This window comes from Galeopterus variegatus, unplaced genomic scaffold (assembly GCF_000696425.1).
Source record: "Galeopterus variegatus unplaced genomic scaffold, G_variegatus-3.0.2 Scaffold1901, whole genome shotgun sequence".
NCBI lineage: Eukaryota > Metazoa > Chordata > Mammalia > Dermoptera > Cynocephalidae > Galeopterus > Galeopterus variegatus.
Window position 1 is genome coordinate 265,881 of NW_007728012.1, and position 12,625 is coordinate 278,505.

At 45.9% G+C, this 12,625-nt stretch overlaps 1 protein-coding gene across 1 annotated transcript in view; it reads left to right on the plus strand.

Moving 5' to 3' along the window:
• The window catches only part of SOBP (sine oculis binding protein homolog (Drosophila)), a 166,379-nt gene extending 163,428 nt beyond the window's left edge, over positions 1 to 2,951 (plus strand). Inside the window, exon 8 of the mRNA XM_008579499.1 lies at positions 2,869 to 2,951. The gene's annotated coding sequence lies outside the window, so the exon portion shown is untranslated. The remainder of the gene's footprint in view (positions 1 to 2,868) is intronic.
• Positions 2,952 to 12,625: the final 9,674 nt, after the last annotated feature.

The following is a 12,625-nucleotide window of genomic DNA, read 5'->3' on the forward strand; positions in this document are numbered from 1 at the left end:
TGGGAGCGCGGCAGTGCTCCCGCCGAGGGTTCGGATCCCATATAGAGACCTGTCCACTCACTGGTTGAGTGCGGTGCGGGCGCGACCCCGAGGGTTGCGATCCCATTACCGGTCACGAAAAAGGACAAAAAGGACAAAAAAAAAAAAAAAGAAAAATCCAAGCTTGCTTTCTCCCCACTCTGTTGAGTTTCATACCTTGCGTGCCAATATATATCAAGAAAGTGAAGCCCAAGCTTGGTCCTTCATTTTCATTGGTTCCAGAGTCTATTCCTGTGTCACCAACATGGGGTGAACCAGCCAGCAGAAGAGCAAATGAGGATGACTTCAGCACCGCCCCCTCCTCAAATGCTATCAGCAGAAAGAGACTTGTACTGCCACCATCTGGCCTTTGTGGGTGTCCCAGACAAGTGTTTGGTGAGAGGGAAGGACACAGAACAAATTGTCTGCTCTGCCATTCTCTTAAAATAAGCTCGGTGTGAGGAGGCTTTCAGAGCAGCAGGAGTGGGGCTGTGAAAAATAGAGAGTGGTGCAGCTGCACCCTTTAGAACTTTGGGGGAAAACACATATTATTTACCAGACAATAATAGATACCAGAGAGTAATAATGATTATTATAGTGTTTGGGATGGCAAACGCTGTAGTTAAGGTTCCAGAATGGCTCTCATTATAATCCCATTTTCCAAGTCTCTTATGAAAGCCTGGAAATTTTCTTCCAGTAGGCTGATGCTGTCCATGTTTGGTCTTTGTCCAAAGGTGATTTGAATATAGAGAAACCTATCTGAGAAATATTCCTCTTTTTTCGGTAGTGATTACATTGAAGAAAAAAGCTACATTATTGAAAAAGCAGTTGTAGCATTCTTAAGTAAACAGTTCAGAAAGGCAGTGTTTCCCAGTCACCAGAAGAAAATGTTAAACACCTCTTCTTTTTTTTTTTTTTCTTTTCCTTTTTTAAAGAAAGAATTCAAAGGCCCCTCTGACTCCAAGATTCGGTCACTCTTGGTCCCAGGCCCAGAGATGGGGATGGTTTCCCTCCCTCCACAACAACTTCTAGGCTGTGTTGCTAAATGCCAAAGAATTGTCTCCAGAAGAATCTACCCCTGTGACTTTGGATCCACTTGTCACTTCCACAGATCCTTCCCAATCTTTTGTGGCCTCACATTTGATGGTGGCTCTTGGTGTTTTTGTTTTTGTATCCCTTCTCTCCATTGTCTCTCATTCTCAAAAAAGGAAGAGAGAGAGAGAGAATGTGAGCTCTTTATTCAGAGATAAATATCTACATTTCCAAATCTGACCATGCCAAATGAAAAGGTTTCCATGGCCTTGTAATTCCACCCCATTACATATTTGTGGTGTTTTGCATTTTCACTTTGGTTATTTAATATACATATTAAATACACACAGATCTAGTGATTTAATGTGATTTGGGGGACTCAGGCATTTTCCGTCGTGCACACTGAGATTTCCAAACCTTGTTCTGGGATGATGATGATTATTGTGGCCATTAACATGAGGATTTGCATCGCAGGGTTCAAAGCACAGCTTGTCCTTAGTCCTCCCGATGGGCATTTGGACCTCCTACACTCATGCTAAAGACATGTCACAAACACCCTGAGCAAGTTTCCAGGTCTCTTTGTGGCCTCCATTTCTCCATGTATAAAATGAGAAAATTGTAGTGTATTATCTCTGGGGTCCCTTCAAGTCCTAAATTCTATCACCTCTCTGAAATTATTTGTCCATTGTTCTAAGAATAATCTCAACAGTTGTAAAGATGTTTACAAGTCCTCTGTAACCATCCCACCATTGCTAAATTTTACCTGTTCTCATTTGTGACGTTCCCTTTTCTTGGCAGGGAAAAAAGTACTGTTTTAGGGTATGGCAGAAGATTGCTGCTTGACTCTCATTCGTTTGATGAAAGTGTGTTGAGCACTTACAGTGTGCCAGACTCTGAACTAGGGGCTGGGTGTAGACACCTGAGCAAAGCAGACACAGCCTCAGACTTCAGGGACTTTACAGTTTGGTTGGCAGCCTTGTAGTCTCTGCTTCTCAGGAGTGTCCTCAGTAGGCTATGTTTAAACCAAGGGTCTGGTAGCAAATGAAATAGGCCTGTAAGGATGAAGGAGCAGAGTCTGTGGTGAATGTGGGGATGGGCATTTCCCAGAAACTGACTTTCCTGGTGAAGACTCCTGTTCATACCATCTACCCTGGGACCCTAAGGCCCGGTTGGTTTATTGTCTTCCAGTCCAGTGCTACTGTTTGTTTTGGATGTGAAGAGATGTGAGTGGCTCACCTTTGACAGGCAAGACCCACAGAGAGAGAGGGGCAAGCATTCTTCCAACTTAGTTGCCTCTGTAGGAAACTTCTAAAGAGAGTATATATGTCCTTGGTAATTTTTCATTGCCTAAAAAGTGAATCTCTTGGCCATCCTTGCAGCAAACACCAGGGCTGATACATGGAGTACTGGGGTGAAATCTGGAGCTCCAGGGTCCCCTGGTGACCTGGCCTGGCTTTGGGGTGACCTCCTGTTGGTTAAGCACGCAATAATGTAGGGGGTGAAGGTGCTGGGTTGCGAAGGATGCTGAGGTCTTCAGGTAAGGGCGTGGTGCACCATGCTCTTTGTGGTGTTCCAGAAAGTGACTCAAGTTTCATCTCCTCACACAAAGCTGGCAGGGCTGGCCCTGAGCAGACTGTGAATGAAACTCATGTCGAAATCACGCTGAGCTGCCTTTACTGTGGGGCTCACTTAGGTCTGAACTGTGGCTGGAAAGAGTGTTGCTCTCTGACTCATGCCTGGATTCTCCCCAGTGGGGAGGGTGGCTGGGGCGGGGGGATTTGATCCAGTGGATTCTGATGGCCCCTTCTCTTTTTCCAGGAATGCTCACTCACAGGGTACCTTGCATGGAGTGCGGGCGCGGAGCAAACCATGTCACACCATCCAATGACACCAGCTGGTCAGCTCACCACCCCCTCTGGCTAAAACTCAAGCAAATAAAGCTGCTTCCTGTCATTAAGCATCTCAGAGGAAGCGGCCCTCCCTCGGTGGCCTCTAGCCCAGAGAAGCCAGCATGCCTTGGACCCACCAAGCGGGCCCAGCCTTCCTGCTGCCACCATCTCTGCTTCTCCCCAGAGGAATTTAGGGATTTCACCCTGATTTAAAACAAACACAACAAAACACCAACAAGCCACAAGGACCAGTGTAGGTATTCTCCCGGCTCCATCTTCGAGGCTCAGCGGCTGAGGCTGGAAGATGATACGGATTGGAAAACAAAAATCCTTTTTTAATCTTTTTAAAAACTGCTGTGGTTTTGCTGCTACACTCAGAATTGTGATTTGCATTATACGGTTTTGGACCTATACTGTTCACGTTTTGAAGGCGGAGAGGGATGGTACTGGAGTCCCAGCACTTCAGATTCAGCTCTGTCCTGCCCAGGATGCACTTTTAAATGAAGAGTTAGAATATTTTATTGGCTAATATACTTTTTCTTGTTATTTTTACAAAGGCCACCTTTATCCTTTTTGATGCCATATTTTCAGTGTTACACTTTTATGGCTTTTAATTTTCGATTTGACAGATGTAAGAAGCAGCATGAATAGTTTATACTGTGGTTTTTCAGAGACTGAATGCCAAGAAAACTCGGTAAATGTTTATTCTTCTCAGCTTTCTCTTTAAATTCCCCTAAATAGCACCCCATTTGGGAACAGAGCAAGAGTGTTGAACTGAAGACCAAAATGCCCTCAAGGTGTAAAATAATCCGAGGGGGAATGTTTGCTGGGCGTCACGAAAGACTCAGATGAAATTTCAACCCTGATGGTTTTCGGTGATCCAGGAAGTCAGTGAGACAATCTCTCCATACGCAGAGCCCTTTCATGATAATTAGAATGGTATGGACAAACCAATGAAAACAAGAGGGAAAGTGAGAAAGATCACCCATGATTCTGTTTCACTGTTTGCTTTCTCCTGTCATGGTTAAGAGAAATGTGCAATTCGATCCTCAGTCGTGGGTGGAGGATAACAGGGTAGATTTACTTGTGTGCACTTGTACAGTTGTAGCTGCGAGTCCAGAAGTCCTCTCGAGCATGTGTCCTGGCACTGAGTTGGTGAGACAGTCGTGGAGTATCCCATTCTGATGAGTACAGACAAAAAAAAAAAAAAAAAAGAGAGAAAAAAATTAAGAAAAAAATCAAAAAAAAGAAGAAAACTAAAAAAAAAAAAAAAAAACAAATCACCTTGTGATTCAGTGTATCTGTTTACTAACTCAAATAAAGCAATTGTTCCCTCTGGAGGGGTCCAGGTGCCCCCGCCCCACAAGGCTGTGGAGCCTCAGCAGGAGGGGTGGCGGGTCACAGGCGGGCTAGGCCATGATGGTCACGCCGGCCTTGAACAGCACAGGGCCCGTGGATGCGGTGTACATACTGTATTTCTAAATTCTCCTTTGTACGAGTCACTTAACAAGTCAAGCTACTGTTTTACAGGTGCTCCTTATTTATTAGAGCTGTGAGAGCTTGGGGGACACACCTGGCGAGCGAGCTCGCTTTTTAAAAATGAAATTTGGGGGCAGGGGAAAGGGAGGTGGGAGGGAGGGGAAGCTCGCAAGCCCGGGAGAGATTTATAAAAGTGAACAAAAGAAAAACTTCCAGCAACAAATTAAATGAACCCCAACACCAGACCCACCCACGCAGGAAGAAGCAGCCCGTCCTCTGGGTGCCCGCTTTCCTGCTGGCGCACCACACTCTACTCTCTCCCTGACTGGTGTCCGATTCATCAAACAAAAATAAATCTCTAAGAAAAAAAAATGCACTTACATGTGCTTGTTTGGCTTTTCTCATTATTATGACTATTGTTGTTATTTTCCTGGTTACAAAGCTGTTCATTTTTCTCCCCCAGGGAAACAATTTTAAAAATAAAGCTGATAAGTTGTAAAAGATGGTGAGATATTGGGATGGTCCTGGCCCTTCCTAACCTGCTGCGGATCGCGCGTCCCTGCGGAAAAGAGCCATTGAGTGTGTTGGAGTGAGTGCTTGGGCCCGTAGACCCAAGTGTGCTGTCCTTCCCAAGTGCTCTCAAGTCCTGAGCCTTTTCAGCTCCAAGGGTTCAGGTCTGAGGTTCAAGAAGCACTATCCACTGGATGCAAACATCCCCCGTGGGTTCCTGTCCCATCCGTACCATGACCCCCCATGAGCTGGGAGATACGTTTGTTTTAGCTTTATGTGAATGGGATGGGTCACTCTGGCTGTTCTTTGGTACCTGAGAGTTTAAACATCAGAAGGTTTCTAAGGTGGAAATTACACTAATGTCTAGTTCTAAACAATGTAAATCTAGTACAATCCTCTTGTACTACATATGAAAAAAACTGGATCCTAGAAAAGCAAATTGACTTGTCCAGAGTCTCACACTTACTTGTTTTAGCTTATCAAAAAACAAATGACCATTAAAACCTTAGACACCATCAGCAGTGTGACCTCCATGTGACCATGCTGTGGTTCTGGAAACATGGTTTCTTTCTCTCAAGGAGCCTGAGAGAATCTCAGAGGCTTCCTGGTGCGGGTTATGTTTATGATGGTGATTGCAATTGAGCTATGCAGAGGCAGCTCAGCTGAGGACATGCCAGGAGCCAGGGCACTGGCTGTGGCTCTCTGGTACAAAGTCCCTGATAGCATTATTCATCTGGACTTGGACTACAGACAGTCATCCAGGACATTGACTTTGCTTTTATCTGTAGTCCAAGATTGTCAAGCAAACATTTTGACCCTTCTGGCAACAAAAGGTACTGTTGTTCCAACATAAAAAGGTTCTGTGGCATCTCATTAGCCATTAGCACGGCTTTTCCTCCTCCTCTTCCTTCTCTTGACCTTAGCACTCTCTGATGCACAGTTCTCTTGGGCTTTGTACACCATATATAAAGAGAAATGGAGACAGTAACATATGCATAGCTAGCAGGTGCTGTGCACATGCGCCTTAGTGCCATTTAATCTTTGCATTAACCCTGTGAGGAAGGGCCTATTATTTTCCCTTTATTACATGTGAAGAACCCAGAGCTCAGTGAGTTTAGTGATCACCCAAGGTCACACAGCCAGTGAGTTGCAGAATAGGATTCCAACCCAGGAGGTTTGGCGCCAGAGCCCAGGCCCATCATCCAATCTGGAGAAAAACTGTTGACATATTCATGAAGAATCATTCTGACCTCCTGTAAATTTGTGGCAATGATTCAGTTTTACTCTAAAGTGGTTCTCATTTTAAACTAAGCCTGAAGTTGAGTGATAATGGTTAATGCCCATCGCATCTTATTGGATGTTAGGGAACACAGAGGACCCTCAGCTTCATGAGAAATGAAATAGGCAGTGTGTTCCTTGGTGGCTGTTAAACCCCCACTGAACACAGGTGCTTGATGCCCAGGAAAGAACAGAGAAGAAGCAAGCTCACAGCCCCTGCCCCAGTAACTTCACTTAATGAGAAAATAGGGCTTTGGAAAAGATGAGCCAGATCTGGGTCTCATCATGACTCTCTGCATGTTTTCCAGCGTTTATATAATCACACATCTGGAGCCTGTATTCACAACTTCGCAAAGCTGCCCTCCCCTCGCACGCACTCCCCTGATACTGGAAGGGCAGCTTGAGCTGCAAGAAGGCCTATAGGTTTCAGCTTAGGCTGCCCACATGGCACAGCCGAAGGCCAGGGCTGAGGCCCAGGTGCAAAGGCACTCGAGACTCATGCCAACTGCTGGGCCTCTCCGCCATCCCAAGGGCCAGGCTTGGCTTCCTTGATCAGCTTCAAAAGGGACCCACCCTGAGACTTGTTATATCTACTTGCAGCTCTTCATTAGGTTCCTGTGAGCTATAAAATCAAAGTCAAGGGCACAGTGTGGTGTGCAAAGCCCTCGCGGCTCTGGCCCCTGCTGCCTCTCCAGCCCCATCCACTCCCACTCCCTGCCCACCAGCCTCACCTACACCTACCCATCCTGAATTGGGAGCTGTTTCCTGATGTCCCTGCTCTCTCCCCTTCCTGAGCTTTTGCACATGGAGCTGCCTCTGCCTTGAATATCTTTCCTTTCTCTTCCTTGAGCGATTTCTGCAGCCCAGCTGCTCGGGAGAGGCTTTCCCTGGGAACCTGCTGGGACCGCTTCCTCCCCTCTGCTGCTGGGGCACGTGCTCCTTCATGCTGACCCCCATCCCAGTGCAGAGCACACTCTGCTTATTCAGCTTCTCACTTGTCTGTATCCTTTACTAGTCTGCAAAGTCCTTGAGGATGGGAATCATGTCTTATTTGCCTCCTATCTCCTAGGCCCAGTGCATGGAAAGCCCTCATTATTACTATTATTTAAAAAATTAATAACCCCCCTTCAAGGCTCAGTTTACATGCCACCCCTCCATGAAGCCAAGCTTGAATCGATTTTGCCTTGGCTCCTGCGGCCCCTGTTCAAGTGCCTGAGGCCACTCCTGGTGCTGTACTAGATAGTCTTCCTGCATCGTCAGGCCTTGGAGGGAGGCACTGTGGCCCTCCCAGCTGCATCCTTGAAGAGCTGTTCGCTGCCCTTGGAACTGAAAATGTTGGCTCATTTGAAGCACTTGAAGCCTACTAGCCTAATGATGGAAGAGAACTTTAAACCCTGAAAACCAGACGCGTCGTCAGGCCTTGGAGGGAGGCACTGTGGCCCTCCCAGCTGCATCCTTGAAGAGCTGTTCGCTGCTCTTGGAACTGAAAATGTTGGCTCAGTTGAAGCACTTGAAGCCTACTAGCCTAATGATGGAAGAGAACTTTAAACCCTGAAAACCAGAGCCGCCGTGCAGCAAACACAGAAACTTCAGACTACATTTTGTGTTCCTGGTGCTCAAGGGAGGGAGGTGCCATTGCCACCCCTGAATCAGCCAGTTGGTCAGCACGTCTTTGGGCGATGCAAAAAACCTAAGACTTGGTCACTGCCCTTGTGCTTCTGTGCTGAACACTGATTCCAGGTCACGGGACTATTACGTGTTTTACCCAGGAGAACCTGAGAGATGAGACCTGACATTTATAGATGGAAGGATAGTCTTCAATACCCCGAGAGTGCCTCTTATTCTATCTTCTTGACGTAGGTGGAGTGAACAGTTGCCACCGTGTACATCGTTCTTCTAGTGAAGGGGGCACCTTGGCTGAGAAAATGGCTTGTGTCCATTAGGTGCTTCCTTTGCGCGGGGCTTCCCCTTCTAAAGGCTGTCCTCACATTCACTGGTTTCATGCTCACAACAGCCCTGTGAGGAGGTGCCAGTATTATCACCATCCCCGTTTCACAACCAAGGAAACTGAGGCATGAGGATGAAGGGGTTTTCTGTCCAAGGCGCTACAACTAGTAAGAGGCAGAACCCAGCAGTGGCCTCCAGGGCTGAGCTGCCTTACCAGGGTCCGAGACCCCTGGCTGTTCATGCCATAGGACAGAGTTCAGATCATTTATTTGGTGCCTAAACCATGAGCTGGAGACATCTTTGATCTTTATATTGTGTTTGGAGAGGGAAAAAAAATTGATTGCTTTTTCTCCTGACACCTTGTTTTGGACAAAACCAAAAACATGACTGTGGGTGTATCTGTAGGTGACATACAGGTCATGTGTAGGGATATGGGGAGGGCAACTGTGCCAGCAGCTTGGAGAAAGGAAGAGAAGTGAGAGGCACTTGGGCCATGTAAAATTTCCTGGGGCAGGGAGAAAGGGGGCAGTGTGAGCCGGGGGCTTTTTTCCATTTCCCGTTGTTCTGATTTTTTGAACTGCAAACTGGGCTTTCTCCCACGGCACTTGTTTAGGTGGGTGAAGGATGTTACACCAGGGCAGCAGTAGCACTGCTGGAGCACACGGACTGTATCACTGTGCCCAGAATGCACGGGGCTCAGTCCAAGCCCCATAGTCACTTCTGCGCTGTGCCCCGGATTCCTGGATGACAAACTGTTTTAGTCCGTTTTGTGTTGCTGTAACAGAAACACCTGAGACTGGGTAATTTATAAAGAAGAGAGGTTTATTTGGCTTACGATTCGTTTTGTGTTGCTGTAACAGAAACACCTGAGACTGGGTAATTTATAAAGAAGAGAGGTTTATTTGGCTTACAATTCTGGGACAGCTGCATCTGGTGCAGGCCTCAGGCTGCTTCTACTCATGGCGGAAAGTGGCAGGCAGCCAGCGGGTACGAGCAGATCACATGGCGAGAGGAAGCAAGAGACAGAGAGAGGAGGTGCCAGGGTGCTACGAACAACAAGCTCTCGTGGGAACTAATAGAGCGAGAACTCACTCATTAATACCCCCTTCCCCAGGGAGAGCGTTAATCCATTCATGAGGGATCCACCCCCATGACTCAATCAATTTCCAACACTGCCACATTGGGAATCAGATTTCCACATGAATTTTGGAGGGGACAACACATCCAAACTCCATCACCAACTGACCGAAAGACTGAAAGAATAGACAGATAAGTTGAGAACCTCCCTCTGTATAGACACTGCAACATGCACCCAGATGATCACAGGCAATTCTCACAAAACCACATGCTGCAGGCAGTGTGATCCTCATTTCTTGATGAGGAAAACACAGTCCAGGAAGGTTAAGTGATCTCATATCACTCAGCTAGGAAGTCATAGAGCCAAGATTTGAACAATCTGCCTCAGGTACAGTGCTCCTTTGATGGCTGCAGAAATACCAGCTTCAGCTCAGCTCATAACAGCCTGAATCTGAGTAAGTCAAAGGGACGTATGTCTGATGATGTCATGTCAGCCCGCTTCCAGACTGCTGGCAATAGGTGATGCTCTCCCTCCTCATCTGTTCCTCACATGCAGGTTTGGCCAAACCAGTAGACAATGACCCTCTCTGAGAAGGAATGGACACCACTGTTCATTTTAATGAACATGTATTCAAAGCCTACTAAATGCAACTTTAGTTGCATTATTTCCTGTATGCCTCATAACCATGCTGTGAGGTCAGTACTATCATCCCCATTTTACAGATGAGGAAACTGAGTACACAGAGGCTGAGTATGTGGCAGTCTGATACTAGAGCCCACGCTTCACCGGCACACTCACATTTGGGCCTCCCTCTTGTGGATGGAGGGATGCCTGCATGCATGGATAAAAGCATTTACTGAGTACTTCATGTGTGGCCAAATCTTACATCAGTCGCTTTCACATGGGTCATCTCATCTTGAAAAGCCTCAACCTTGGAAGTGACATAGCAGAGCATAAAAGTGGTTCCCATCTTTTGGGTTATAGAGAAGGTTCAATGGCCCATATATTCTTTACCTACCAAATCGCCAATAAACTCCTGTCTTGAGTGAGAACTCTTCTTTGCAAACATTGCCAGCTTCATAATCTAACAATAAGAATACTTGGGGGATTCACTCCATAGCTCTTTATGGTACTTATTTCCACTCCTGCACTTTTCTCTAACTAGACTGGGAGTTCCTTGAAGGCAAGAATCTGGGCCAATTCATCTCTGCATCCAGGTACCTAGTGCATAGCATGCATTCAAAATTGCCAAACTAAGTGGTTTGGTGTCTAGATCCCTGACTGCCATGCCTCTCACCCACTGTTGGAGCAGTATCAGTTGAGTTCCTCAAATCTTCTGTGTCCTTCAAAAGCCCTTTCCCATTTCCTGCTCTAGGCTTTCCTTCAGACCTGCAATTGAGACTGCTGGGAAGTCCTGGTGTTCTGAGCAACAGGTAAGGGCCACCACCTCCCCAGCTGTGTGAACAAGGCTGCTCACAGAAGGGCACCAGAAGAGCGGCATACAAGGGTCTCAGCTGGAAGGCACCAGACCTTAGGGATAACAAGGAAAACCTCTAATTATTTCCCCTCTCCTACGTCTCATGTAAACCCATCACATTCCATTTAGATGTCTCATGTAAAATAATTTCTAGTGTTGGAAATACTTGGAAAAAAAATATTTTGTAGGAAAGGCTAAATTGTGAATAAGTGAGCTCTGAAAGGCATGCTCTTTGACCCTGGTAAAGAAAGGGTAGATGAAGGCTGAAGCATATTTAGCCAGAAGTTTTAGACTATGTGGTATTTTTTCCTTCTTTCTAGGTGAAAGGCATGCTCTTTGACCCTGGTAAAGAAAGGGTAGATGGAGGCTGAAGCATATTTAGCCAGAAGTTTTAGACTATGTGGTATTTTTTCCTTCTTTCTAGGTTTATTTAAACAAAAGGGAAGGATTATTACAAAATGAAAACAATTGCAAGTAGGAAAAAATAGGGTTTTATAAAGCAGCAGCACCCTACTAAAGCTCTTTTAATGTCATGCACCCCAGCATCCCTGACCCCCATCCAGCACCAAGATCTCCCTCTCCAGTCCACACCATGTGGCTCCCAGTATCTCCTTCATATACAGTAGTTAGATTAGGGCTCAGGACTGCAGGCCAGGAATGCAATAAGATACTTTTATACATATTGATCCTTTAAAAAAAGAGTTTGTTTTCATGAAACTCTAATTCACTTTTTTTTTTAGCTTTTAGCCTAACTGCTACACATTTTATCCCTGTTCTTTGTGAAATGCTAATCCAGCCCAGGGTTTTCATTTTCCGGGTGTAACTTTTCAGAAATTGTATATCTGCATAGCAACCCCACAAGGGCTGCCCATGTCACGGTATCACATGTCAGAAAGATGAAAAGGACTCCAAATCTAAGCTCTCCACAAACTTGGTCCTCCGATTCGGGGGCAGAGAGCTTCTTGGCCTTAATATAAATGGCAGGAAAAACATTTCAGGGCCAGAGAGGTGCAAACTTTTATCTTGTTGATGACAGAAAATGACACATGACCTCAGCTCAGCTTGGTGGGGACGATCAAACCAGAAACAAAGGCCGTATTTTTCTCTGCTCTCGTCCCTGCTGTCAGCTTCCAAGTGCAACCTGAAACTGGATTCTGAACCCAGTGTCCAGATTAGAGATTGTTGACTCAGATTTAGTGGTGAAACGTGAGCCGGACTCTGTTGATGGCAGGCCTTGAAGGAGCAAGTTTACTTAAGCCAAGAGAGAGATTGTATGTCAGGCAAAAGCCTGGCTTCTCTTTATCACAAACTTCCTGATCTGCTGCCTCTGTTTTAATAGTTTCCACCACCACCACCAAGAGAGAAAGAGAGAGAGAGAGAGAGAGAGAGGAAGCACCCCTCTCAGTTCCATCTCTTCAGTGTCATAAATCAGGAAATTAACAAGTGTGTAACTGGCCTTTGCCATAGTCAAAGACAATGAGCTTTTTGTGTTTCTTACCAGTGGCCAGCACTTAACATAATCAATGGAGAGCACTGCTCAGAAAGAATGAAAAATGGGGGCTTGATCTCGCCATTTAAAGGGTATTTCCCAATACTTAGGCACATGGCTTTTGTAAGACTCAAACACGGCGTAGAAACTTGCCTTTCGGTCTGAAGGCAGGTCATTAAGAGAAATCATTACATCGCTTTCCCTGTCTCTGTCTCTCTCTCCATTTTTACTTTGGCACCCTCCAGGCTTTTCCTTGGCTTCTAATTTCATCCTCTTTTAGATTCTGTGAGCCTTCAGTAATTTATGTGCAAGATATTTTCCCAACCTCCAAATGTTTTTCCATTTGGCAAACCATGTTGCAAAGCCTCCGCACAATGTAACTGTAGAGTTCATTTATGCTAGAAAACATAACCTTGGTTCATGGAAAA